At 39.5% G+C, this 27,985-nt stretch overlaps 2 long non-coding RNA genes across 4 annotated transcripts; one reads left to right on the top strand and one right to left on the bottom strand.

Annotated features, from left to right (window-relative positions):
• The first annotated feature begins 2 nt into the window (after positions 1-2).
• On the top strand, positions 3-17,279 carry LOC133712603 (uncharacterized). Of its 3 annotated transcripts, none has more exons than XR_009847502.1 (6): positions 3-579; positions 667-801; positions 1,788-1,876; positions 2,029-2,311; positions 9,092-9,526; positions 16,307-17,279. It is a non-coding gene; the product is annotated as an uncharacterized LOC133712603 (long non-coding RNA). The 3 variants fall into 3 exon arrangements; XR_009847501.1 differs by having other exon boundaries at positions 4-579; positions 1,805-1,876; positions 16,307-17,278; XR_009847500.1 differs by lacking the exons at positions 3-579; positions 667-801; positions 1,788-1,876 and having other exon boundaries at positions 1,883-2,311; positions 16,307-17,276.
• Positions 17,280-25,570: 8,291 nt separating this feature from the next.
• Positions 25,571-26,906, bottom strand: LOC133710980 (uncharacterized). The gene is made up of 3 exons (XR_009846988.1): positions 26,651-26,906; positions 26,498-26,526; positions 25,571-26,427 (listed from the first exon to the last, which is right to left on the bottom strand). It is a non-coding gene; the product is annotated as an uncharacterized LOC133710980 (long non-coding RNA).
• Between the last annotated feature and the right edge of the window lie 1,079 nt (positions 26,907-27,985).

Raw genomic sequence — 27,985 nt, 5'->3', positions numbered from 1 at the left:
ATTTGAGTTTTCTTGTATTTACTTATTTTACTTTTATTTTCCCCATCATTTTGGGTTTTTACCACCTTATTCTTTTACCCCAAATTTATCTGCCCAAAGCTGAGCCTTCTCCTTCACACGCAAAACTCAGCTTTTCCTCTTTCCTTGTTCACGTCAGAGTTGGACAGAGAGAAAGGGAGCCTCGTTCAGCTCTTCCCCTCCACGTTTCCATCATGCAAAGGGCAACTCCTCCAAGAACATCATCTCAGACCTTCAAAAGAGAGAACCCAGGCCATAAATCGTCATTCACCCTTCTCTTCTCACCTTTCCTCTCGTCCCTGGACACATCAGTCCGTTTACGAGCCTCGAAACACCTAGTTCGAGATCTCCGATCAGAAAACGTTCTTCATCAAAGTTGTTCGCCTATGTCTCCTCTATCTAGCCTCCAAATTTCAGCTCCATCGGAATTGATTTGAGACCTGTACACCCCTCGAAGCGGAAGCTGTTCCGGAGCAAGCCTGTTCCGGATTTCTGCTTAAACTTCCTCTCTTGCTCTACCCGAATCCCCAACACCTTGCTTGAGACTGATACCAACAGTTGGTAAGATTCTTAAACCATCAAGTTCCCCTTTGTTTCCTCGATTTTAGACTCAATACGTTCAAAACACCTCATTTACATATTGAGCAGTCTCTGTTTCACTTTGCATGTTCGAGACTGAGCAAACTTCTTGGCCTGTGACTGGACTCGATCCAATCAGCTCCTTCAGCTCTCTTTCCTGTTGAAATCCTCAAGAGAAGCTCATCTTTTTTTTGTTAGTTTTTGGTGAGTATCATCCTTTCCTTAACACTATGTATTTTTGGTTGTTGTTACAAACTCTTGCAGATTACAACTTGTCACTATTGTGGTGGGAACCTTGTTGTTTTAGCTTAGAACCTTTCATTCTTTCTGATGTGTTGGGGGTATGCTAAACCATGGTTATTTTGAACATTGAAATCATGCTTGATCAAAGAGTTTATTTGTGTTACTGTTGTCCAAACACCATGTCTTCAAAACATCATGTTAGTGAGCTACAAGACCTTCCCCTTATAGTATTGAAGGGTGACTGAGACTTTAAGCTTTTAGAAGCTTTAGATACTTTCTATAGGTGTCTTAGAGTCTACTTAACCAGCCATTTTGGGTACCAAAAGAGCTTTACACAAAAGAACCAGTTTCTGCAGATTTTCAGTTTTCAGTAAAATCTGACCCAGTTGCATTCATTTCAAAACTGGAGCTAAACCGTTGAGAATTTGGGGTCAGTTTCTTCTAGAGAAATATAGTAGACAAATATATGAACATTCCGGATTTTGAATCACCTCAAAACCATTTTTCTAGAATTAGTTATGAATTTTTGAAAAAGGTGTACAGAAGCTAGTATTTCTGGAAAGAATCTGCACATCGTTTTACTTTAGCCTTTAAAACCCTTACTCTTTGAAATGGCTTCACTTAGAGTTCTATAACCGTTTCAATCTCACTGATTTGGTTGCTAAACCAACTTCTTTCCAAAATTTTCCCAAGAATTTATCTCAAGTACTTTGAACACTCTTCCTTGGCCCTTAACAGTTTCTACTTAAACTCTGTTTCCAGCTTTTGACAACTTGTCTTTTAAAAAGTGTTCTTACCCCCTCTTCCTAACAACAAACCCCTTATTGGAACCCAAATGGTCTGGTTATTAGTTAGTAATTAGGTTAAAGGAAATATTTTATTCGGAGAGTTATGTGAGTGAATAGCTAGCCTAGTTTATCGTTATTAATGTCACTTATTTGGTCTAGGCTTGATATCTTGGTAGGATCTTGTGAAGTGGTGGTTGCTACAAGGTTGCATTGAGGCCAAGTGCTGCAAGAGAAAGCTCGAGTTCCAGGTAGGGGATGCCTTTAACTCTATCTATGCTTTTCTTGCATATACTATGTTTTATATGAGGCCTCTTGCATGGTTTTTGGAAATTATCTGTTTTACAATTGAAATGGTTTGCGTGGATTGGATTGATGTGTTGGCAATTGATGGGGATGTAAGGAGAGGTCAGTTCCTCCTTGAGCCACCGGTGGTGGGCAGTGTGCACCATGCCCTTGTTATCTCCCCTTTGTCTCTAGCCTTGTGATTAATGAATTCCGGAAAGTGATTGGCTAGATGGACGGTTGTGATGGAAGTGTGAAAGATGATCAATTGCCGTGGGATTGTAGTTACGTGGTGACGATCACGTGGAAGCGCAAACCGGTTTTATCTACTTCTTTTATTCAAAACAATAACTCATGTTTTTAAACTTAGATATGGGGGCGGGCATGGGCAATGACTGGATGTAGGAGCCTAACCCCTACTTTAGTTTGTTTTGCAGGCTGTTGTTGTCGAAGCTTGGGTACGGAGGATAATCCTTGGAGGCCACAATTTGTTTTATTTAAAGTTTATTTCCTTTCGGCTTGCTTGATTTCACTAAAGTTTTGTAACATTATGTATGGTTGATGATGTGTGTGCTTGCTTACCACCAAAGTGGAACCCTAGGGTTAGAACCTCCATTTGAATTTAGGTCCTAGTGGGCTAGACCTAGAAGACTCACATAAATTACCATTTAATGAACTTAATGCAAACTTGGGGCTAAGAACTAAAAATTGACATAGGTTCTAAAACTCAACTCAACACCACCTTCCTTTCCTCTTATTCGCCTAGTTCGTAATCTTGTGATTACGAGCCAAGCCCACTATACAAGCCCAAAAATTTCGGGCTTATAGATTTCTTGTTTTCCAACCTAAAGGCCTTGTCTCTTTGAGGAATTCTAGGCCCAAAACACTTACTCCAAGTGTTGCGGGTGTAGGGTTCCTTAGGGAGGCGGCGCTGTGGTAATCCGGTCTCCGGGTCGCCACAGAAAAGATGGTATCAGAGCATAACGGTTCTGACAGACCTTGAACTTAAAACCTTTTGTTGTGTGAAGTTTGTTGGATTGTCTTTAATCCTTATTATTATCATCAACCATACTAAAAATGTTTTGAAAAATGTGTTTTTCAGATTTGAAAGAAAAATGTCCGACTCCTCCGTGGACTCCTCCGGCACCGACAGCACAGCCGAATCCTGTGTGACAGTAGAATTAGAACCCTCCGCCCGGATCGATGTCCCTCGACCCTTTTCTTCTAGTGCTCTTCCTTCTTCCTCCACTCAGCGTCCGAACCCGAAGGTGGTGGAGATGAGGAACTTGATTGCCGAAATTGATAGAGATCTTGAAAGTGTAACAAGGGCAATGGTAGGACATGTCTACCCTCGACAAAAGGTCAATACCTTACAGGGGTATGTTCGGGAATTCCTGGCGTTTAGAGCTAGACATCCCGACATATATGAAAGCTTAGAAGATCGTAATTATAGATTCATACACGGTCTAAATTCCAGGATGCGGGAACGGATGACGATGGACTACTCCCGACCATGGCACGAGGTTGTTGAGGAGGCCGAGAGAGTTGACGCATTCTTGGATGAGATATACGCGGTGCTCGATGCAGAAGGTGACGGACGACCACTTCCTCCGGAAATTCAAGCAATCAAAGACCGTATCGATCCTATAGACTATAATAGGGAGCTAGTATTTTATCCCTACGATCCGGAAGATTCGGATTAGGACTTTTGTTAGTAGGACGTTTGTGGTCACTTTTGTTAGACCCCTAGTTTCTAGTTGCTTTTCGAACTCTTTAAGCTTCCCTTTGCTTGATAAGCATTCCTAATTTGCATCTCTATTTTCTTGGTAATATTCTTCAGTCTGAACTTCAATGTTCGTTTTCTAAAGCAAAAATTTAACCTCACTGAAAATTCCTGAGTCAATTACTAGACTACCCACTTCGAGCCTTGTCTTGCCCAACCTATTGATCTTCAAAATTTGTGAATTTTTGATATGTTTCAGTTTGGTTAGTTAGCTATGGATCTGGAAATTTTCACCTCTTTCTATTGTGAAATAAATTCGGGGTGATTTTTCAAAGTTCAGTCTGCAGTTGACAAAAATCTGGCAGCATTAATTCGCGAAACGTTGTTGAGATTTGAATCTTATTTTGAAACAAAGACACCCACTCTCCTATACTTCCCATTCTTTCCTTTCTCGGGCTCAAACAATACCCATCCTCTAACTCTTTTAGTTATATGTTGCCTTATTCAATTTCTTTTAGGGAACACACCATCGAGACCGACTTCCCTTTTGTTGGACATTCACATAGTTGAGGTTTCCCTCACTCTTTCTTTCTCCAACTCTTGTTCCCGGAACACTTTCTCGTACTTAGTAGGAGTGTCTTCGAGGTAGAAAATGGACTCTATACCCAATGAAGATCTAATGGCGAATAGGATAGTCCTTGATAGTTTAAATGCCTTCTTCCCTTCCAAATTGTTACGCTGCCTATTGTCACTTGGTTTCAGCTGGTGGTACTAGACCTGGTATTAGGTAAACTATAGGCTATTTACGGAGGACTCTTGGCAATCAGAAATGAAATTTTAGGTTGTCTTGATGTTACCCACTCGAAGGATCAACCTATGACTTCTCGCGGCTCGTGGAGAATTTTGACACTTGGGATCATAAATGAGGTTGGATCTGCGTGGTACTCACAATGCTTCAATTGTTATATGATGGTTGAATTGACCTGAATTTTTACAAGTAACACACTCCTTCCTTTTCACTCTTTGCTGTGATCACTTCCTCACACTCTATCTTCCACATTAGTCGTCATCGTCGTTAATTGTTCGTCCAATAGCTCTGTTTCTAGGATGAAGACTCCACTTTTAACCACTTCAAGGGAATACACAAGCAACTAATACGAAGCATCACTGTAGCTGAGGGGTACTTTTGGGAAGTTCAAGAAGAAAATATTGTTAGCGAGACGAAGCGAAGTTAACCGCTTACTACGGAAGACCGTGAAACAATAGCCGTTTGGGTAAGGAGCCTACATTTGCCATCGCACATTGCATTATGTGAGGTATAGACGGATCTCCAAGACTTACGTCTTAGGCGCCAAAATCGTGCTTCTAGTTATCGCTTGACTACACGGTGTTACAGCTATACCGCTTACTACGTACTCGATAGTTATGTCTACAACTTTAGTACTTGTTCGTGGCTAATGGCGAAAAATGCGTGTTCTATACTCTAGGATAGTACGTGAGTAGATGATTTCCTCGCCAATGTTATTGGTAACGAAAGGCGCGACGAAAGTGTGCTACTTCGAAGTTAGAATTCTAGTGAGCAAAGTGTAAAGACAAGTGCTGCGATTCAGAAATGCGTTCTCCAACCCGAGTTATTCTAGTTTGGTACTTCAGCTGAGAAGTTTTGGAAACACTTCCATATCTTAGTTTTGTACTTAGTTTGTAGTAGCTTATACTAAAGACCAGTCAGACTAGATTGATCATGTCGATAATAGGTCGTTCACCGACCCACATAGTCCACCGATTTCACCATTCTATATCTATGTCGTTCAAAACCGATCACCTCAAACTTAGTGTTGAGATTTTTGTCCCCGTGATACTACCGCTTATGTGCAATCATTACATTGAGTCTACCAGCTGCTATGGAGAATGGACGCGTACAAATTCAGATTTTTCGGGGAATTCTTACCGACATTTCCTACCAGTTTTTGGGTTGATTGAGGTATCAATCTTTCTCCTTTTCCGTGACAACTACGTTTTTGAACAAAAGCGTGCATTATGATTTCAGATGATGGTGCATGAGAATGCTACTATAGTAGTTTTTCAACGCAAGTTCATCTTCGAAAATGGGAATTTTGTTCTCTACAAGAATTGCTTCTGTCAGCAACTTTGATGGCCGATAACTATGAGTTTGAGCCTTCATACCAGTACGACTCCTTCATGAAAGTTTCTCGGAATTGCGTCTACTATGCTGTGTTAGAAATTGACAATAATCAAACGGTTAGATTACTTTCAATCGAGGTAAAATTACGCACTGTCCAAGGAAAATCTGGACTGGTATATATATATATATATAGTTGCAACTCTGATACTAGTTCAAATTCTGCGACCTCTTTCCTTCAAGTTCAGTTTCTCTTTGTTATGGGACATGTTCCACTTTGTCATTGAGTTCTTTTGATGGAGTCCCTACTCTGTCTTTGAGCCTGTGATCACAAGATTGATAATTGGTAAGTTAAACCAAACTGATTGGGTTTCTCGTTGTTCAATTTGAGGTGACGGTGACAAGTCACATTGCTATGAAGTCTCGGCAATAAAAGAAGTGCTTGCTTCCTAGAATCTTGGCATGATATGTTTCGTGCATGGGAAGGTATACCCACGTGATGGGCTGAATTCTTCTTTAGCTTACTTTTTCAAAGCGATTGTTTTTGGAGACAGAAATTTCTTGTGAAAAATTGCAAACCATTTCATGGGGGCCATTACCCAAATATTTGAATATCTTGATGGATTGAAAGATTAAATGGCAAATTTGTTTTCTCTCATCAGTCATTTGGACGAGTGGTATCATACCCTCTTTCCGGTATCCTCTTCTCTACACGAGTGATGGCCCGACCGGCCGGCGGATCCCCATCGATACTTTTATAGAGAAGGTATGAATCAACGGATATGGATGGCACCCGAATAAATAAACTTGAAGTGATGGACTGATGGAGAGACTTGTAGCACCACCACAAGACCACTTTGGAGTTACAACGATATGACACTTTCTAGCCATGCTAGTTTGAATTTCGAGGGCGAAATTCTTTTAAGGGGGGTAGAATGTAGACCCCGTGAAATTCCGAACATCACTTTTTGACGGAATAATTTTTCGTGACCTTTGTTTGACCAAAGACTTTTGGAAATAGTTTGGGCTTGGGCCCAAGAATAGCATAAGGTTAGAGTCCAAAATTTACTTTGGACACCCAACATACGGGTATGCTAGTGAACCTAGCCCAATAAGTTAGTTAACCTTTGACCCGAACATCTCCCTTGATCCAATATGGTCCTTGTAGCTCATAATGACATCTTTGCATAATTTTGAAATATACTTGTGCGTGCGTTTACGATTTTCTTATTTTACCTTTCTTAATAATTGGCGAAATTTCTGCTCGCCTTGCCCGAAGCTTACTCGTCAAACATCTCACCGACTTTCAAAAGCACAATTTATTTACTCCTTATGTTTTTCAAACTCGAGCAAAACTCCGACAAAACTTGCCTTGCCATTTTTTTCTATCTAAAAATAAGTTTTGTGAGACCCGATCCTTATTTGGCATTGTCAACATTTTAATTTGAGTTTTCTTGTATTTACTTATTTTACTTTTATTTTCCCCATCATTTTGGGTTTTTACCACCTTATTCTTTTACCCCAAATTTATCTGCCCAAAGCTGAGCCTTCTCCTTCACACGCAAAACTCAGCTTTTCCTCTTTCCTTGTTCACGTCAGAGTTGGACAGAGAGAAAGGGAGCCTCGTTCAGCTCTTCCCCTCCACGTTTCCATCATGCAAAGGGCAACTCCTCCAAGAACATCATCTCAGACCTTCAAAAGAGAGAACCCAGGCCATAAATCGTCATTCACCCTTCTCTTCTCACCTTTCCTCTCGTCCCTGGACACATCAGTCCGTTTACGAGCCTCGAAACACCTAGTTCGAGATCTCCGATCAGAAAACGTTCTTCATCAAAGTTGTTCGCCTATGTCTCCTCTATCTAGCCTCCAAATTTCAGCTCCATCGGAATTGATTTGAGACCTGTACACCCCTCGAAGCGGAAGCTGTTCCGGAGCAAGCCTGTTCCGGATTTCTGCTTAAACTTCCTCTCTTGCTCTACCCGAATCCCCAACACCTTGCTTGAGACTGATACCAACAGTTGGTAAGATTCTTAAACCATCAAGTTCCCCTTTGTTTCCTCGATTTTAGACTCAATACGTTCAAAACACCTCATTTACATATTGAGCAGTCTCTGTTTCACTTTGCATGTTCGAGACTGAGCAAACTTCTTGGCCTGTGACTGGACTCGATCCAATCAGCTCCTTCAGCTCTCTTTCCTGTTGAAATCCTCAAGAGAAGCTCATCTTTTTTTTGTTAGTTTTTGGTGAGTATCATCCTTTCCTTAACACTATGTATTTTTGGTTGTTGTTACAAACTCTTGCAGATTACAACTTGTCACTATTGTGGTGGGAACCTTGTTGTTTTAGCTTAGAACCTTTCATTCTTTCTGATGTGTTGGGGGTATGCTAAACCATGGTTATTTTGAACATTGAAATCATGCTTGATCAAAGAGTTTATTTGTGTTACTGTTGTCCAAACACCATGTCTTCAAAACATCATGTTAGTGAGCTACAAGACCTTCCCCTTATAGTATTGAAGGGTGACTGAGACTTTAAGCTTTTAGAAGCTTTAGATACTTTCTATAGGTGTCTTAGAGTCTACTTAACCAGCCATTTTGGGTACCAAAAGAGCTTTACACAAAAGAACCAGTTTCTGCAGATTTTCAGTTTTCAGTAAAATCTGACCCAGTTGCATTCATTTCAAAACTGGAGCTAAACCGTTGAGAATTTGGGGTCAGTTTCTTCTAGAGAAATATAGTAGACAAATATATGAACATTCCGGATTTTGAATCACCTCAAAACCATTTTTCTAGAATTAGTTATGAATTTTTGAAAAAGGTGTACAGAAGCTAGTATTTCTGGAAAGAATCTGCACATCGTTTTACTTTAGCCTTTAAAACCCTTACTCTTTGAAATGGCTTCACTTAGAGTTCTATAACCGTTTCAATCTCACTGATTTGGTTGCTAAACCAACTTCTTTCCAAAATTTTCCCAAGAATTTATCTCAAGTACTTTGAACACTCTTCCTTGGCCCTTAACAGTTTCTACTTAAACTCTGTTTCCAGCTTTTGACAACTTGTCTTTTAAAAAGTGTTCTTACCCCCTCTTCCTAACAACAAACCCCTTATTGGAACCCAAATGGTCTGGTTATTAGTTAGTAATTAGGTTAAAGGAAATATTTTATTCGGAGAGTTATGTGAGTGAATAGCTAGCCTAGTTTATCGTTATTAATGTCACTTATTTGGTCTAGGCTTGATATCTTGGTAGGATCTTGTGAAGTGGTGGTTGCTACAAGGTTGCATTGAGGCCAAGTGCTGCAAGAGAAAGCTCGAGTTCCAGGTAGGGGATGCCTTTAACTCTATCTATGCTTTTCTTGCATATACTATGTTTTATATGAGGCCTCTTGCATGGTTTTTGGAAATTATCTGTTTTACAATTGAAATGGTTTGCGTGGATTGGATTGATGTGTTGGCAATTGATGGGGATGTAAGGAGAGGTCAGTTCCTCCTTGAGCCACCGGTGGTGGGCAGTGTGCACCATGCCCTTGTTATCTCCCCTTTGTCTCTAGCCTTGTGATTAATGAATTCCGGAAAGTGATTGGCTAGATGGACGGTTGTGATGGAAGTGTGAAAGATGATCAATTGCCGTGGGATTGTAGTTACGTGGTGACGATCACGTGGAAGCGCAAACCGGTTTTATCTACTTCTTTTATTCAAAACAATAACTCATGTTTTTAAACTTAGATATGGGGGCGGGCATGGGCAATGACTGGATGTAGGAGCCTAACCCCTACTTTAGTTTGTTTTGCAGGCTGTTGTTGTCGAAGCTTGGGTACGGAGGATAATCCTTGGAGGCCACAATTTGTTTTATTTAAAGTTTATTTCCTTTCGGCTTGCTTGATTTCACTAAAGTTTTGTAACATTATGTATGGTTGATGATGTGTGTGCTTGCTTACCACCAAAGTGGAACCCTAGGGTTAGAACCTCCATTTGAATTTAGGTCCTAGTGGGCTAGACCTAGAAGACTCACATAAATTACCATTTAATGAACTTAATGCAAACTTGGGGCTAAGAACTAAAAATTGACATAGGTTCTAAAACTCAACTCAACACCACCTTCCTTTCCTCTTATTCGCCTAGTTCGTAATCTTGTGATTACGAGCCAAGCCCACTATACAAGCCCAAAAATTTCGGGCTTATAGATTTCTTGTTTTCCAACCTAAAGGCCTTGTCTCTTTGAGGAATTCTAGGCCCAAAACACTTACTCCAAGTGTTGCGGGTGTAGGGTTCCTTAGGGAGGCGGCGCTGTGGTAATCCGGTCTCCGGGTCGCCACAGAAAAGATGGTATCAGAGCATAACGGTTCTGACAGACCTTGAACTTAAAACCTTTTGTTGTGTGAAGTTTGTTGGATTGTCTTTAATCCTTATTATTATCATCAACCATACTAAAAATGTTTTGAAAAATGTGTTTTTCAGATTTGAAAGAAAAATGTCCGACTCCTCCATGGACTCCTCCGGCACCGACAGCACAGCCGAATCCTGTGTGACAGTAGAATTAGAACCCTCCGCCCGGATCGATGTCCCTCGACCCTTTTCTTCTAGTGCTCTTCCTTCTTCCTCCACTCAGCGTCCGAACCCGAAGGTGGTGGAGATGAGGAACTTGATTGCCGAAATTGATAGAGATCTTGAAAGTGTAACAAGGGCAATGGTAGGACATGTCTACCCTCGACAAAAGGTCAATACCTTACAGGGGTATGTTCGGGAATTCCTGGCGTTTAGAGCTAGACATCCCGACATATATGAAAGCTTAGAAGATCGTAATTATAGATTCATACACGGTCTAAATTCCAGGATGCGGGAACGGATGACGATGGACTACTCCCGACCATGGCACGAGGTTGTTGAGGAGGCCGAGAGAGTTGACGCATTCTTGGATGAGATATACGCGGTGCTCGATGCAGAAGGTGACGGACGACCACTTCCTCCGGAAATTCAAGCAATCAAAGACCGTATCGATCCTATAGACTATAATAGGGAGCTAGTATTTTATCCCTACGATCCGGAAGATTCGGATTAGGACTTTTGTTAGTAGGACGTTTGTGGTCACTTTTGTTAGACCCCTAGTTTCTAGTTGCTTTTCGAACTCTTTAAGCTTCCCTTTGCTTGATAAGCATTCCTAATTTGCATCTCTATTTTCTTGGTAATATTCTTCAGTCTGAACTTCAATGTTCGTTTTCTAAAGCAAAAATTTAACCTCACTGAAAATTCCTGAGTCAATTACTAGACTACCCACTTCGAGCCTTGTCTTGCCCAACCTATTGATCTTCAAAATTTGTGAATTTTTGATATGTTTCAGTTTGGTTAGTTAGCTATGGATCTGGAAATTTTCACCTCTTTCTATTGTGAAATAAATTCGGGGTGATTTTTCAAAGTTCAGTCTGCAGTTGACAAAAATCTGGCAGCATTAATTCGCGAAACGTTGTTGAGATTTGAATCTTATTTTGAAACAAAGACACCCACTCTCCTATACTTCCCATTCTTTCCTTTCTCGGGCTCAAACAATACCCATCCTCTAACTCTTTTAGTTATATGTTGCCTTATTCAATTTCTTTTAGGGAACACACCATCGAGACCGACTTCCCTTTTGTTGGACATTCACATAGTTGAGGTTTCCCTCACTCTTTCTTTCTCCAACTCTTGTTCCCGGAACACTTTCTCGTACTTAGTAGGAGTGTCTTCGAGGTAGAAAATGGACTCTATACCCAATGAAGATCTAATGGCGAATAGGATAGTCCTTGATAGTTTAAATGCCTTCTTCCCTTCCAAATTGTTACGCTGCCTATTGTCACTTGGTTTCAGCTGGTGGTACTAGACCTGGTATTAGGTAAACTATAGGCTATTTACGGAGGACTCTTGGCAATCAGAAATGAAATTTTAGGTTGTCTTGATGTTACCCACTCGAAGGATCAACCTATGACTTCTCGCGGCTCGTGGAGAATTTTGACACTTGGGATCATAAATGAGGTTGGATCTGCGTGGTACTCACAATGCTTCAATTGTTATATGATGGTTGAATTGACCTGAATTTTTACAAGTAACACACTCCTTCCTTTTCACTCTTTGCTGTGATCACTTCCTCACACTCTATCTTCCACATTAGTCGTCATCGTCGTTAATTGTTCGTCCAATAGCTCTGTTTCTAGGATGAAGACTCCACTTTTAACCACTTCAAGGGAATACACAAGCAACTAATACGAAGCATCACTGTAGCTGAGGGGTACTTTTGGGAAGTTCAAGAAGAAAATATTGTTAGCGAGACGAAGCGAAGTTAACCGCTTACTACGGAAGACCGTGAAACAATAGCCGTTTGGGTAAGGAGCCTACATTTGCCATCGCACATTGCATTATGTGAGGTATAGACGGATCTCCAAGACTTACGTCTTAGGCGCCAAAATCGTGCTTCTAGTTATCGCTTGACTACACGGTGTTACAGCTATACCGCTTACTACGTACTCGATAGTTATGTCTACAACTTTAGTACTTGTTCGTGGCTAATGGCGAAAAATGCGTGTTCTATACTCTAGGATAGTACGTGAGTAGATGATTTCCTCGCCAATGTTATTGGTAACGAAAGGCGCGACGAAAGTGTGCTACTTCGAAGTTAGAATTCTAGTGAGCAAAGTGTAAAGACAAGTGCTGCGATTCAGAAATGCGTTCTCCAACCCGAGTTATTCTAGTTTGGTACTTCAGCTGAGAAGTTTTGGAAACACTTCCATATCTTAGTTTTGTACTTAGTTTGTAGTAGCTTATACTAAAGACCAGTCAGACTAGATTGATCATGTCGATAATAGGTCGTTCACCGACCCACATAGTCCACCGATTTCACCATTCTATATCTATGTCGTTCAAAACCGATCACCTCAAACTTAGTGTTGAGATTTTTGTCCCCGTGATACTACCGCTTATGTGCAATCATTACATTGAGTCTACCAGCTGCTATGGAGAATGGACGCGTACAAATTCAGATTTTTCGGGGAATTCTTACCGACATTTCCTACCAGTTTTTGGGTTGATTGAGGTATCAATCTTTCTCCTTTTCCGTGACAACTACGTTTTTGAACAAAAGCGTGCATTATGATTTCAGATGATGGTGCATGAGAATGCTACTATAGTAGTTTTTCAACGCAAGTTCATCTTCGAAAATGGGAATTTTGTTCTCTACAAGAATTGCTTCTGTCAGCAACTTTGATGGCCGATAACTATGAGTTTGAGCCTTCATACCAGTACGACTCCTTCATGAAAGTTTCTCGGAATTGCGTCTACTATGCTGTGTTAGAAATTGACAATAATCAAACGGTTAGATTACTTTCAATCGAGGTAAAATTACGCACTGTCCAAGGAAAATCTGGACTGGTATATATATATATATATAGTTGCAACTCTGATACTAGTTCAAATTCTGCGACCTCTTTCCTTCAAGTTCAGTTTCTCTTTGTTATGGGACATGTTCCACTTTGTCATTGAGTTCTTTTGATGGAGTCCCTACTCTGTCTTTGAGCCTGTGATCACAAGATTGATAATTGGTAAGTTAAACCAAACTGATTGGGTTTCTCGTTGTTCAATTTGAGGTGACGGTGACAAGTCACATTGCTATGAAGTCTCGGCAATAAAAGAAGTGCTTGCTTCCTAGAATCTTGGCATGATATGTTTCGTGCATGGGAAGGTATACCCACGTGATGGGCTGAATTCTTCTTTAGCTTACTTTTTCAAAGCGATTGTTTTTGGAGACAGAAATTTCTTGTGAAAAATTGCAAACCATTTCATGGGGGCCATTACCCAAATATTTGAATATCTTGATGGATTGAAAGATTAAATGGCAAATTTGTTTTCTCTCATCAGTCATTTGGACGAGTGGTATCATACCCTCTTTCCGGTATCCTCTTCTCTACACGAGTGATGGCCCGACCGGCCGGCGGATCCCCATCGATACTTTTATAGAGAAGGTATGAATCAACGGATATGGATGGCACCCGAATAAATAAACTTGAAGTGATGGACTGATGGAGAGACTTGTAGCACCACCACAAGACCACTTTGGAGTTACAACGATATGACACTTTCTAGCCATGCTAGTTTGAATTTCGAGGGCGAAATTCTTTTAAGGGGGGTAGAATGTAGACCCCGTGAAATTCCGAACATCACTTTTTGACGGAATAATTTTTCGTGACCTTTGTTTGACCAAAGACTTTTGGAAATAGTTTGGGCTTGGGCCCAAGAATAGCATAAGGTTAGAGTCCAAAATTTACTTTGGACACCCAACATACGGGTATGCTAGTGAACCTAGCCCAATAAGTTAGTTAACCTTTGACCCGAACATCTCCCTTGATCCAATATGGTCCTTGTAGCTCATAATGACATCTTTGCATAATTTTGAAATATACTTGTGCGTGCGTTTACGATTTTCTTATTTTACCTTTCTTAATAATTGGCGAAATTTCTGCTCGCCTTGCCCGAAGCTTACTCGTCAAACATCTCACCGACTTTCAAAAGCACAATTTATTTACTCCTTATGTTTTTCAAACTCGAGCAAAACTCCGACAAAACTTGCCTTGCCATTTTTTTCTATCTAAAAATAAGTTTTGTGAGACCCGATCCTTATTTGGCATTGTCAACATTTTAATTTGAGTTTTCTTGTATTTACTTATTTTACTTTTATTTTCCCCATCATTTTGGGTTTTTACCACCTTATTCTTTTACCCCAAATTTATCTGCCCAAAGCTGAGCCTTCTCCTTCACACGCAAAACTCAGCTTTTCCTCTTTCCTTGTTCACGTCAGAGTTGGACAGAGAGAAAGGGAGCCTCGTTCAGCTCTTCCCCTCCACGTTTCCATCATGCAAAGGGCAACTCCTCCAAGAACATCATCTCAGACCTTCAAAAGAGAGAACCCAGGCCATAAATCGTCATTCACCCTTCTCTTCTCACCTTTCCTCTCGTCCCTGGACACATCAGTCCGTTTACGAGCCTCGAAACACCTAGTTCGAGATCTCCGATCAGAAAACGTTCTTCATCAAAGTTGTTCGCCTATGTCTCCTCTATCTAGCCTCCAAATTTCAGCTCCATCGGAATTGATTTGAGACCTGTACACCCCTCGAAGCGGAAGCTGTTCCGGAGCAAGCCTGTTCCGGATTTCTGCTTAAACTTCCTCTCTTGCTCTACCCGAATCCCCAACACCTTGCTTGAGACTGATACCAACAGTTGGTAAGATTCTTAAACCATCAAGTTCCCCTTTGTTTCCTCGATTTTAGACTCAATACGTTCAAAACACCTCATTTACATATTGAGCAGTCTCTGTTTCACTTTGCATGTTCGAGACTGAGCAAACTTCTTGGCCTGTGACTGGACTCGATCCAATCAGCTCCTTCAGCTCTCTTTCCTGTTGAAATCCTCAAGAGAAGCTCATCTTTTTTTTGTTAGTTTTTGGTGAGTATCATCCTTTCCTTAACACTATGTATTTTTGGTTGTTGTTACAAACTCTTGCAGATTACAACTTGTCACTATTGTGGTGGGAACCTTGTTGTTTTAGCTTAGAACCTTTCATTCTTTCTGATGTGTTGGGGGTATGCTAAACCATGGTTATTTTGAACATTGAAATCATGCTTGATCAAAGAGTTTATTTGTGTTACTGTTGTCCAAACACCATGTCTTCAAAACATCATGTTAGTGAGCTACAAGACCTTCCCCTTATAGTATTGAAGGGTGACTGAGACTTTAAGCTTTTAGAAGCTTTAGATACTTTCTATAGGTGTCTTAGAGTCTACTTAACCAGCCATTTTGGGTACCAAAAGAGCTTTACACAAAAGAACCAGTTTCTGCAGATTTTCAGTTTTCAGTAAAATCTGACCCAGTTGCATTCATTTCAAAACTGGAGCTAAACCGTTGAGAATTTGGGGTCAGTTTCTTCTAGAGAAATATAGTAGACAAATATATGAACATTCCGGATTTTGAATCACCTCAAAACCATTTTTCTAGAATTAGTTATGAATTTTTGAAAAAGGTGTACAGAAGCTAGTATTTCTGGAAAGAATCTGCACATCGTTTTACTTTAGCCTTTAAAACCCTTACTCTTTGAAATGGCTTCACTTAGAGTTCTATAACCGTTTCAATCTCACTGATTTGGTTGCTAAACCAACTTCTTTCCAAAATTTTCCCAAGAATTTATCTCAAGTACTTTGAACACTCTTCCTTGGCCCTTAACAGTTTCTACTTAAACTCTGTTTCCAGCTTTTGACAACTTGTCTTTTAAAAAGTGTTCTTACCCCCTCTTCCTAACAACAAACCCCTTATTGGAACCCAAATGGTCTGGTTATTAGTTAGTAATTAGGTTAAAGGAAATATTTTATTCGGAGAGTTATGTGAGTGAATAGCTAGCCTAGTTTATCGTTATTAATGTCACTTATTTGGTCTAGGCTTGATATCTTGGTAGGATCTTGTGAAGTGGTGGTTGCTACAAGGTTGCATTGAGGCCAAGTGCTGCAAGAGAAAGCTCGAGTTCCAGGTAGGGGATGCCTTTAACTCTATCTATGCTTTTCTTGCATATACTATGTTTTATATGAGGCCTCTTGCATGGTTTTTGGAAATTATCTGTTTTACAATTGAAATGGTTTGCGTGGATTGGATTGATGTGTTGGCAATTGATGGGGATGTAAGGAGAGGTCAGTTCCTCCTTGAGCCACCGGTGGTGGGCAGTGTGCACCATGCCCTTGTTATCTCCCCTTTGTCTCTAGCCTTGTGATTAATGAATTCCGGAAAGTGATTGGCTAGATGGACGGTTGTGATGGAAGTGTGAAAGATGATCAATTGCCGTGGGATTGTAGTTACGTGGTGACGATCACGTGGAAGCGCAAACCGGTTTTATCTACTTCTTTTATTCAAAACAATAACTCATGTTTTTAAACTTAGATATGGGGGCGGGCATGGGCAATGACTGGATGTAGGAGCCTAACCCCTACTTTAGTTTGTTTTGCAGGCTGTTGTTGTCGAAGCTTGGGTACGGAGGATAATCCTTGGAGGCCACAATTTGTTTTATTTAAAGTTTATTTCCTTTCGGCTTGCTTGATTTCACTAAAGTTTTGTAACATTATGTATGGTTGATGATGTGTGTGCTTGCTTACCACCAAAGTGGAACCCTAGGGTTAGAACCTCCATTTGAATTTAGGTCCTAGTGGGCTAGACCTAGAAGACTCACATAAATTACCATTTAATGAACTTAATGCAAACTTGGGGCTAAGAACTAAAAATTGACATAGGTTCTAAAACTCAACTCAACACCACCTTCCTTTCCTCTTATTCGCCTAGTTCGTAATCTTGTGATTACGAGCCAAGCCCACTATACAAGCCCAAAAATTTCGGGCTTATAGATTTCTTGTTTTCCAACCTAAAGGCCTTGTCTCTTTGAGGAATTCTAGGCCCAAAACACTTACTCCAAGTGTTGCGGGTGTAGGGTTCCTTAGGGAGGCGGCGCTGTGGTAATCCGGTCTCCGGGTCGCCACACTCGTCATCCGAGAATCCTTCATCACTTTCAGATTCGAGTGAGAAAGATGACACGAAGGCTACATTGTCAACCTCTTGAGTTTCATCATCACTCCATGTCGAGAGAAGAGATTTGTTATTGCTATTTCCATGCTTCCTGTTACCACAATCAGTAGAAATATGGCCATAGCCACCACATTCATAGCATTTTATTTTTCCAGAATTATTTCCTTTAAAATTTCCTTTCCCACTTTTAGCATTGTTATCACTGCTACCACTACTTACAAAGTTTTTTTCCGGGAGCATTGAAATTCCGAGAAGAGGATTTATTTCTAAGGAACTTTTTGAATTCTTTAGTCAGAAGAGCAAGGTCAAGTGGTTCATCTTCCTCTTCTGTCCCTTTTACAGCCTTGAAGGCTACACCTTTGGATTTCTTTTCAGGGTTTAGCCTTAGTTCATACGTTTTAAGATTTCCAATAAGTTCATCCAGTGGATAGTCATCAATATCAAAAGAATCCTCAATACTAGTGACCTTAGAATGAAACTTCTCAGGCAAGGCCCTAAGAATCTTCTTAACAACCTTATCTTCATCAAAAGGAGCACCTAGACTACGACATTGACCTGTAATTTTCAAAATTCTACCATGAAAGTCATCCACAGTTTCATCATCTCCCATAGTCATAGTTTCAAATTCATAAATCAGACCTTGTAGTTTTTGTGCACGTACCTTTTTGTTGCCTTCATATGTAGTCTGTAGCAGATCCCAAGCTTGCTTTGCAGTGTCACAATGACTAATCCTCAGCTTTTCACGTTCAGAGATAGCAGTAAAGATGCTATTTTTTGCTTTGAAATCAGCTTGAAGATCACGTACTTCCACATCAGTCCAATCCTTCCGTTGTTTAGGAATAGAGGCAGATGAACCCTCACCTTTAGCTGGAACTATAGGTGTCTTCCAGCCATTTTCCACAATATTCCATACATGTTCATCTTGAGCGTACAAATATGATTTCATGTATATCTTCCATTGAGTATACTTTTCACATCCTCCATCAAACCATGGAGGACCGTTAACAGATCCACCAGCAGCTCTATCTCAAGATTGTTCCATCGTCCCTGCGATCTACTAGAAAAATCTAGAACCCGCTCTGATGCCAATTGTAAATACCGGACAGAACAAAAAGATTAAGAAAACTGCTTTGTAAATGTAGTACACACTTTCAAATCAACACTAAGATTGCTAACGCAGTGTAAACCTCTCCACTGAGGAAACTTCACTGCGTGGCTTTTAACGTAGCCAACACGAGAAAATCAATCCACTATAAATCAAATGAGTTTACAGTTTACAAGTAGTGTTGTTCACAACAATCACTTTCACTTAGAAAATAGCTAACTTGTTTTACAACTGTTCTAACTCCTAACTTAATTATCACCCTATTCAAATGAGTCCATCTTCCAATCTTCCTTCCACTCAACATCTCACTGATCTTGAGAATGAAATATGCAAGTGACAGAGTATGCAAGGAAAAGAAACATATAACATGCAAAGAGAGTTTTTCAGAAAATGAATTGAGCAAACATATGCAGCACAAATGCAACAAGCTTAGATGTTCAAAAAAAAAAAAAACTCTACAGAATGAAATCAGTTTCAAAGCATTTTAAAGAGGAGCAAGACTCCCCCTCAATCAAATCTCTTTTTCATATCAAATAAGATAAACAAGGAAGGCTTTTAAAACTGATTTGGATCAACACTCAATACTTCCTAACTATTAGCAAAACCAATCGCTATTTGATATGCATCTTAAAAACCTTTTAATGCAGATAAGCATATTAAATCAATTTAACTGATATGCATATCAATTCTACATGCAAGGTAATATGGAATGAATACCACTTTTAACTCAAGATCAGTGAGACGATCCTCCTTGATTTTCTCTTAGTGATCCGATTCTACAATCGTCTTGAGCCACCGGAAAAGCAAGAGAATTACTCTCCTAATCCTTTGCAACTTCTGATCTCCTAGTGGCCTTGGGAAAGTATGTGTTGAATGGTAATAGTCCAATATACTTACACCCATGTTTGGCTTTTACTGTTATTAGTTATTACTTAATGCTTTCAAATAATAATTACTCTGCTTTTTATCAAATAGGTTTTAGACTAAGTTCTAAATACATTGTCATAGTAAGAACGTTAAAAGCACAGAAAGTGACCACTGACAAGGGTTCCCCTCACTCATGCTATAATAATCCATGCTCAGCAACTTCCATGAAGCAACAAGAAAAGACGTGCCCTCACTCTGACCAACCATATACATGTGTAAACAAAAAGAGAGCTACTACACACAAGAACTACAAATAAGTACCTGCGGTACCTGAGCTTTGGACGCGAGGTAGCCAAAGAACCAGTGAAACCCACATCAAGAACTGGGGAACCTATTTCAAAGATAAATAGAAGCCACATCAAATTCCAAATTGCATTCAATTGTAACCAATTCTGGTTACATATGGCACCTAGTAAGCCCCAATTCAACGATAGAGTATATAGAAAGTCGAACTTCTCCAATACCAATAACAACAACAAAGATCTGCAAATAGTTTAATTTCAGAAACTTTTTGAAGGCTAGCTTACCAAGAGAGAACAAGATTGATTTCTCAATGCCATTAACGAAAATTGAAGACCCATTAACAAATATAAATAAAATTTCACATATAGTTCACACATAGGAGAGAAATTGAGATTTAGAGTTTATGGGTTGAAAGTTACTAACCTGGAATTTGAGATTATGAGTTGAAAGTAATGGAGATGGAGGGTGAAAATGATCAAATTGATGAGCTATGAGAGTGTAGAGTAGAAAATGATGACTTAGGAGAAGAAAGGAGTAGCTAGCTCTCTTTATTGTGCATGGGAAACATGAAAATGAAGAGTGTTTGGGTGGTTTTGGGTTACCAAAGTCAATGTGACAACCAAAGGAGAGAAGATGCATAGAGATGCCTATTATCCAAAGGATAATATGATGGATTAATCTTGCCATAGTCTTGTAGGATTCTTATAGGACTCTCCTTGATAATTGCAGCATCACAGACCTTCTAAAAATGCACAAGAAATCCGCCCAAAGAAGGTTCTAGGCCAAGCTGCTCTGTTTTGACTAAGATACGTTTTCTTTCTCTGAAGCTTCCTTCTTGGACAAGGATTGACTTGATATTGCCGTGATTCTGGATGGTTCTTGACTTATGCATGATCTATGACATCATATCTTCAAGAATGATCAATAAACTTCTAGAAAAACTCCAAGTAAGTCACTGGAAAATATCTCCCAAAAAACTTCATGAAAAGCTGACAGTTTACGCCTTATCGCAAAGCCTAATTTGCACTTGATTTTCTGTTGCCCCGTTGATGATTCTGACCAGTTTTTAGCTCATGTTGAAGTACAACATCATATATTTAATGAATACTGGCCCTTTTTGTAAAGGTGCAGTTGTAAGTATGCAAGAAATGCTCTTCGAAACTGTTCCAAAAAAGTTGATTCTAAAACTGCAGTTTCCTGTTTTTCAGCAACTATCTTGCATAACTATTTTCATGGACTTCCCTTGTAATTTCCGGCCAGAGTGATCAAACTTAGTCCTTTGCATCAGTACTTCATGGTCGATGGCATCATTGCTCCATTTAGGCTCCTATTTTTCTGTGATTGCTTCACGAAGTACTTATGCCGCCAATAGTGGTGGTGCATGTAAAATTCGCCGGAATTTCACTTTTTCTCCTCTTGTCAAGATTTACTACAAAACATGGAATTAGATTAGTTAACACTAAATTAGACTTTTACAACAAGTAATTTCCATGGTTTAGGGCACACACACACATATATATGAATTATGATTCAACACACTATTCCATGGTGTAGGGGTTATTGTGCAGGTCAGACTAACAAGTAACCGTTGTCGAATCTGAGACTTTGTTGTTGTCGTATCTTGGACGTAGAAGTGTACTTTTGGTTTTAGTCTTCCGGTGTGAAGTGAGAGTGGTGGGTGTGTTTATTTATTGAATTGTTGTTCAGTTTAATTTGTAAACCCTTTGTAATGTCATATGTGACTCTAAAGAATGAGTCGGTATTGACATTGTGAGCTCGGTTGGTTCTGTTGCTTAGTTTAAATGAAAATTTTCTAAGTGTTTTTCTTGTGCTTGTTAAGTAATTCGAGGTGTGACATTAAATCATGGCCGGGTATGTCAAAGATTCGTTCTCTTCTTGTTTTGCAACTGACATGTCCTCATTGTCTTTCTCAAATGCACTGGTTGCTCGATTCAAATTTTTGAGGACTCTAGACTTGGAGGATGTCCAAATTGATAAACTGCTAGATGTCGTTGTTTACTTGTTCAACTTGAGATATTTAAATTTGAGGAACACTTTAATCAAGGAACTTGCTAAGTCCATAAGGCGTCTCTGCAACCTTCAATTTTTTAACATCAAGGATGCTAAGATGGAGTCACTTTCACAAGGAATTGCAAAGTTGTTGAACCTGTGCCATCTAATTATGTATCGCTACACTGGAAAGTTTATGGACTTCAAATATGTGAGTGGGATAAAAGTGCCATCAAATTGTTATTGTAAGTTGCAGAAATTGCAAAGTTTATCAATGATTGAATCAGAAGGGGACACTAGTAGACTTATCAGCAACATGACTCAACTTAAGAGCATCGGCATATTGAATGTGAAAGAAAGAGATGAGATTGACCTGTGGGTCTCAATTGAAAAGTTGACTTTGCTTCAATCTATGGTTTTAATGGCAAGTAATGAAGAAGAAATCCTTCAGATGAAAGCACAATGTCCACCTCTTCCGCCCCTTCGAACGATTTATTTGATTGGCAGAATGCAAAACGTATTACCTTGGTTTTCTTCACTGCAGAGCCTCTTACATATGTGTCTGCCTTGGTCTAGTCTTGAAGAGGATTTACTACCTCAAATTGAAGCAAAAGGCTTGATCTTTGGAATGCATATGTTGGGGAAGAGTTGTGTTTCCGCAGAGGCTTTGTAAAGCTGGAGAGATTAGAGTTGTTCAAGTTTTCCTCGGTGAAAAAGATAAGTACAGAAAAAGGGGTGATGCTAAATCTCTGGTACTTATGTGTTAAAAACTGCATGAAGTTGAAGACAGTGCCATTGGGCCTTGAGTACCTTTCTAATCTACAATCTTTGGATCTAGTATTTGTTCCCATGGAAGTTATACAGCCCATTCAGAAAGGAGGTGAGGATCGCTCTAAATTACAACACATTCATGAGATCATACATGTTTTAGAACAATCATCCAAGCTGGTCCACGAAAACTTAGCCTAGTGTTTCTTTGTCCTTTACGTAAGGTACATATATTTAGCCTTTTATCATACTATACAACAAATGGTAGAATTAATTAGAAAAAGAAGACTAACTATAGCTCTAATGATAAAAGTTCGATCAATTACTAAAGATGCAAAAGAGCATCGGTCTCTTTGTCCAATGACAAGCAAATGAAAGTAGAGAGAAAGACATCTTGTTGTAAGTTTTTTTCCTTTTCAGAAGATTCTATTTCTCAGAAAACTCAAGTCCACTTTTTCAGGCTTTAGCACTCTATGTAGCATAGGTACTTCAATAGGGAGCATTTCCACATTGTATTCATATCAGATACCAGCAATGTTTTAAAAAGCTTCAAAGGCGCGAGGCGTTTAAGAAATTGAGTGTGTTTTGCTGTCGAGGCGCAGAGGCGGCGAAGGCGCTGTTCAAGGCGGAGAAAGCGCAGAAAACTCGTCCGGAGGCGTTAAAGGCGGACGCTCCAGTTTTTTTTGTTTTTTTTTTTTACAAACACCAAAACGACGTCGTTTTGGTGTTTTGTAGAGTAAACTCCTATAGGTTCACGAGCTGAAGTCATTTTTGGTTTCCTTAGGCCTTCTCCATCAAAACTCCGTCTCCTTCCCTCTCAAATCCCAATTCCGAAAGCAGCAATTTGATAAAATGATCAAGAGCCCATTGGTTTTCTCAAGGATTTCGCTGTAAAAGAGGTTGTTTGCATAATTGGAGAAAGAAATTTTCTTACTTTTAGAGTTGTAGTTCGATTTGAAGAGTTTAAGGTATGAGCATTTATGGTCTTGAATTCGATTTCTATGGTCTGAATCTTTGAATTAGTTTCGAATTAAGGTCTATATTCACTTGAGTTCGAATTGATGTTTTGTAGTTCTGTTTCAATTGAAGTTTATCTGATTTTGATTATTCGTATATTTGAGTTTGAAATGATGTTGTGTTCCAATCGAAGTTTATCGCTTGACTCGGGTTTATTTTGAAAATTCTTAGCATTCAATACTTTTTTCAATAAGAGTGGTGTTGACAGGTGCATCTAAGGATTAACCCCAAAAGACAATTCTTCTTTTAATATGCTATCTTTGTTGAACTTATGAGGTGAGGCTTGGAAGTGGAATTGCATCTGGAAGGTTCATATTTAGGAGGCTTGGATGCTGTGAGGTTTGTTTCTATGAGGCTTTCTTCAATAAGAGTGGTGTTGACAGTTCTGTGACCTTGGGTTATATATGTGGGTTATTTGGGTGATTTATGTATAGGTAACTAGTAACTACATTCTAATTGTATTCCTATAAACTCTGAGGGTTATATGTGTGTGCACTCATTTCCAACTTTGTTAAGCCGATACAGAGACCAAAATATGAGGCTATTCAATTCTATTAGTCTGAGGCTATATCATCTGTAGGTCTGAGGCTATTCAATTCAATGTTGTTCTGTTTATGATATAGCAATTTCCATCTACTTAGTTGTTCTGCTCATAGAAAAACTATGCTATGAAGTTCCAATCTACTTGGTTGTTCTGTTTAAGATATAAGTTTATATAAGTAATTAAGTATATGCATTTTGAATATCAGTACTAGTGCATGACTTGCTATTTTATCACCCTTTCGATTGATGAGTTCTGTAATTCAATGGTTTATGTGTGCTCCTTTGTGTTCCGAAACTTAGTTGGATTCAACTTTACTTACATAAATCTCGTTAATTCAAGGCGAACGCCTTACTGAGGCTCTTCCGAAAACTCCTCGTGTGGTGACCCGAGAGGGGGTCCCACAGCGCCGCGACTCCGAGCCAATGAGGAATCAACATGTCACGAATGGCATCTCGATAGCTCATCAACCCGAAACCGCAAGGCCTTTTGAGTTTAGGTTGTTGGTTTACAAAACACTTTCTTGGACAAATCATTCTAGCAACCTAACAACACATTTTCAAAAGCGGAATTCGAAATGGGCTAAGGGTTTTGGGCTTGCAATCGGAGCCCAATTTGGAAAATAAAACACATCTCTAAGTAACGACAAGTATGGGAGACGCGCCCCAGGGTTACGGGCCTCCCGGAATTTTTGTAAACGAGTAGGAAATAAATAAAAAGTAAATAAACAAGCTACTACAAAATCCGATTAAGGACCAAAACCTTCTTTTGATAAAACTAAAGAGAAATGCGTCAAGCCGTGCCATGTGCCTCCCCTGTACGCTTCCCGACCACATGCTCGAAACCTGCACACTATAGTAGGGGTGAGCTTTCGTCCTCGCATGCCCAGTAGGGGCCGACCCAACCATGCTAGGTTTGAAAAATAATATACTTGAAAATATTTACTACATAATATTGTGCACGTTTATCGAAAAATGCTTTAAGAAAAGTGGCAACCACAAACATTTGTTTTCTTTCATAAAACATGTGCAGTATGCTTCACACACTTGGAGCTCCGAGATACTTACCTGCCGGCTAAAGTAAAATAAATCAGTGACCGACCTGGTTCGTCCTGAGTACGAGAACCGGCCAACTACTCTGTAGTACTTCCGACTACAAGTAGCGAAAGTGTCCATTTCCTGGCTCTGAGTCTCCTATGACTGGTTCACTGTCTATACTTATCTTTCCTCGACAAACATAGGAGCACAGCCCCCTCCGGAGGTTCACGGTTATCGACACCGTGGGATCCCTAGGAATCTACGCGTCTAGGTCCCATTCACTTTCAGGTCACAAGTACACATATACAAGGGTACAGTATCTCAACATGCAAGTCTAGCCTCGGTTTTTCACAATTTGCAATTATCAGTTCTGAAAACACATGTATCACGAGGCATCGACTAATGAACAACCAAAAACGTACTTGCAGGCAACATAATATTATACTAGAGCATTCCACATATAACGAAAAGCCTCTAACAAGGAAGGGACAGCTCACCCTACCTGGAAATGCCGGCGTATTCCACACTCTGGTGCTTTCCGCTTAAGCTTCCTTAACGATCGTGTTTCCTAAACCATTACTTAGTTTGTAAGTAATTATTCAGGTAAACATCATGATCAACTTTAAGTATTCCTTTTTATTTCAATGAGGCCATTAATTACTTCATTTAACCTTTACCAATTTGGGAAACTAACTTCTTTCTTGAAAAGGAAAAACGTCCTTATCGCTCCGCTAAACTATCGTCAATCCGAGCGACCAAAGTCGAGTCGATCCTCACGTTTTACGAGGTCGGTCAACCCTGGTCAACTCTCGGAGTTGACTTTTGACCGTTGACTTTGACTTCTGACTTTTGACCAAGTATTCCCTTATTTACCATTATTTCTTATTTATCAAAAATAAATAAGTAAATAATTATAAATAATGTTTTACTCTTATTTTTACCCATTTACTTCTCCTTTTTCACCTTTTTACTTTTACCAAGACTTTTACCTCCACACTTTCACTTTTACCTTTTACCTCCTTTTTACCGAATTTACCTTTACTTTTACCTTCTTCACTTTTTACCACTTTACCAAGGTAAAACTCATTTAATTCAACTTTTACTCTTTTCTTCATTTTCTTTATTTTCTTCCAAAAATAAAGCCATTTCTTTTCTTCTTCCTTTTCTTTTTCTTTTGGCCAAAATAACACAACAACAATCACCAAATCTTCAACACCAATTTCCAATCCTTTGAAAATTAGATCAATAAAATCCTACTAATTAAACTCTCTTCAAAACTCTATTTTTCACAATTTTTCCAACAACAACAATATCTCAACAAAATCAAAATCAACCAAATAAATTCCAAAAATTCTAGGGTTTGTCCAAAACCCATTCCTTACCCTTTCTTCTTCAAAACTCACGGCCTAAGCTTCCTCCATGGCCTTCTTCACCTACAAATCCGTCCATCATCAATACCACAACCAAAAATTGCGAAACAAGGTTGCATGGATAGATCCTTACCACAAATCCTTGTCAAACCCATAGCCTAGCTTGATGGTTCAAGGAGAAATCGGGTTCATGCAAACAAAATCACAAACCCAAATCAAAAACTCGGATTTAGGAAGAAAGATGTATAGATCGAAGGAATATAGGCTAGATTAGGATGGAAAATACCTTGATTTGAGCTTGGAAAGAAGAAATCACAAAAGCCCCAATTTTAGCTTCGGGTTCTAGGGTTTTTGGGGGATTAAATGGCTAAATTTCATGATTTTGGTTGGAGAAATGGAAAGAGGGAAGGAAGAGGAGAAAATCTGGAAATTTTGGTTGAAATCCGGATTCCGGCGGTGGTGCGGCGGCTAGGCGGCGGCGGCGATTTCCGGCGAGAGTCTAGAGAGAGAGAGTCTCGGGTAGAGAGAGAGAGAGCTGAAGGAAAATGAGGGAAGTGGCTAGGGTTTGAGAGGGATGTGTTCTTTAAATACCTCTCCCAAATTTAATTGTGAAAGATCTAATTCGCCCCTCCTTTTGGGCCAAGTGGGCTTGGGCTGCTCCAACTTTCTTTTTCTCTTAATTTCCTCAAGCCCAATCCGAAAATTACATCTTCAAACATCCTTATTTCTCCGACACTTCACCGAATCCTTTCGGGAAAATTTTCCGGGCTTGTCCTAAGCCTCGATACTTAAAAAATACTTTTCTAGACCCAAATTGGATTTTCTCTAATTTCTTAATCCTTTTAATGGCCTCATAATCTTAATCTAATCTCGAATACATTCGTACATTACGAATACGTAATTTCATACGTTATGCGACAAATTAAAATAACAAGAAAAAGTACGAAGTTAAAATGTTCTCCTTTCAAATTTGCTTCGGCGATCTTTTTGCTGCAATGAACTTTAGTACCTTCTAGGCCCAAATGAAAGGACTTTGGCCCAAACTTAAATTGTCAACCCAGTAGGTGGTCTCGACACCAAAACAATTTCCAAAATCGATTTCTTCACTTAAATCACCTTGCGAAAATCTTATTGACGAAAAATTACCTTCTAAAAATTAAACAAAATTTTCGGGGGCTCACACCTCGGCTACGCCTTAGCCTTTTAAAACATTAGATACCAGTACTTCTAAATTAGTCCAAACTAATCTATATCATTTACATATAACTAAATGGTAAAGAATAGTGCCAAGGGAACCAATTCCAAACATTATCATTTTGATAAAGAATAGTGTAAAACCAAAAGATAAATGTGCAAAAAGCCAAAAAGCAATCCTTTCACTGGCTATGGGTAGCATTACACTTATCAGCTGCTAAGCCCCATCTCAACAGGAAAGCCGCAGCATTTGTATACCTGTAAATAATGGAAGCAATTATTTGTAGATCACTAGGATTACGATTAAACTCATAATGAAAGCTAGTGACAGGTGACCCTAATTTCCTAGAAAATACCAACTATCTAACATTTTTGTGTACCACTTTGAACCCTCGGAGCATTCCCTTTTCCCTTTTCCCTTTTCCTA

This window comes from Rosa rugosa, chromosome 5 (genome assembly GCF_958449725.1).
Source record: "Rosa rugosa chromosome 5, drRosRugo1.1, whole genome shotgun sequence".
Taxonomy (NCBI): domain Eukaryota; kingdom Viridiplantae; phylum Streptophyta; class Magnoliopsida; order Rosales; family Rosaceae; genus Rosa; species Rosa rugosa.
Note: the sequence above shows the minus strand (reverse complement) of the source record. Positions and strands in the feature narration are given on the sequence as shown.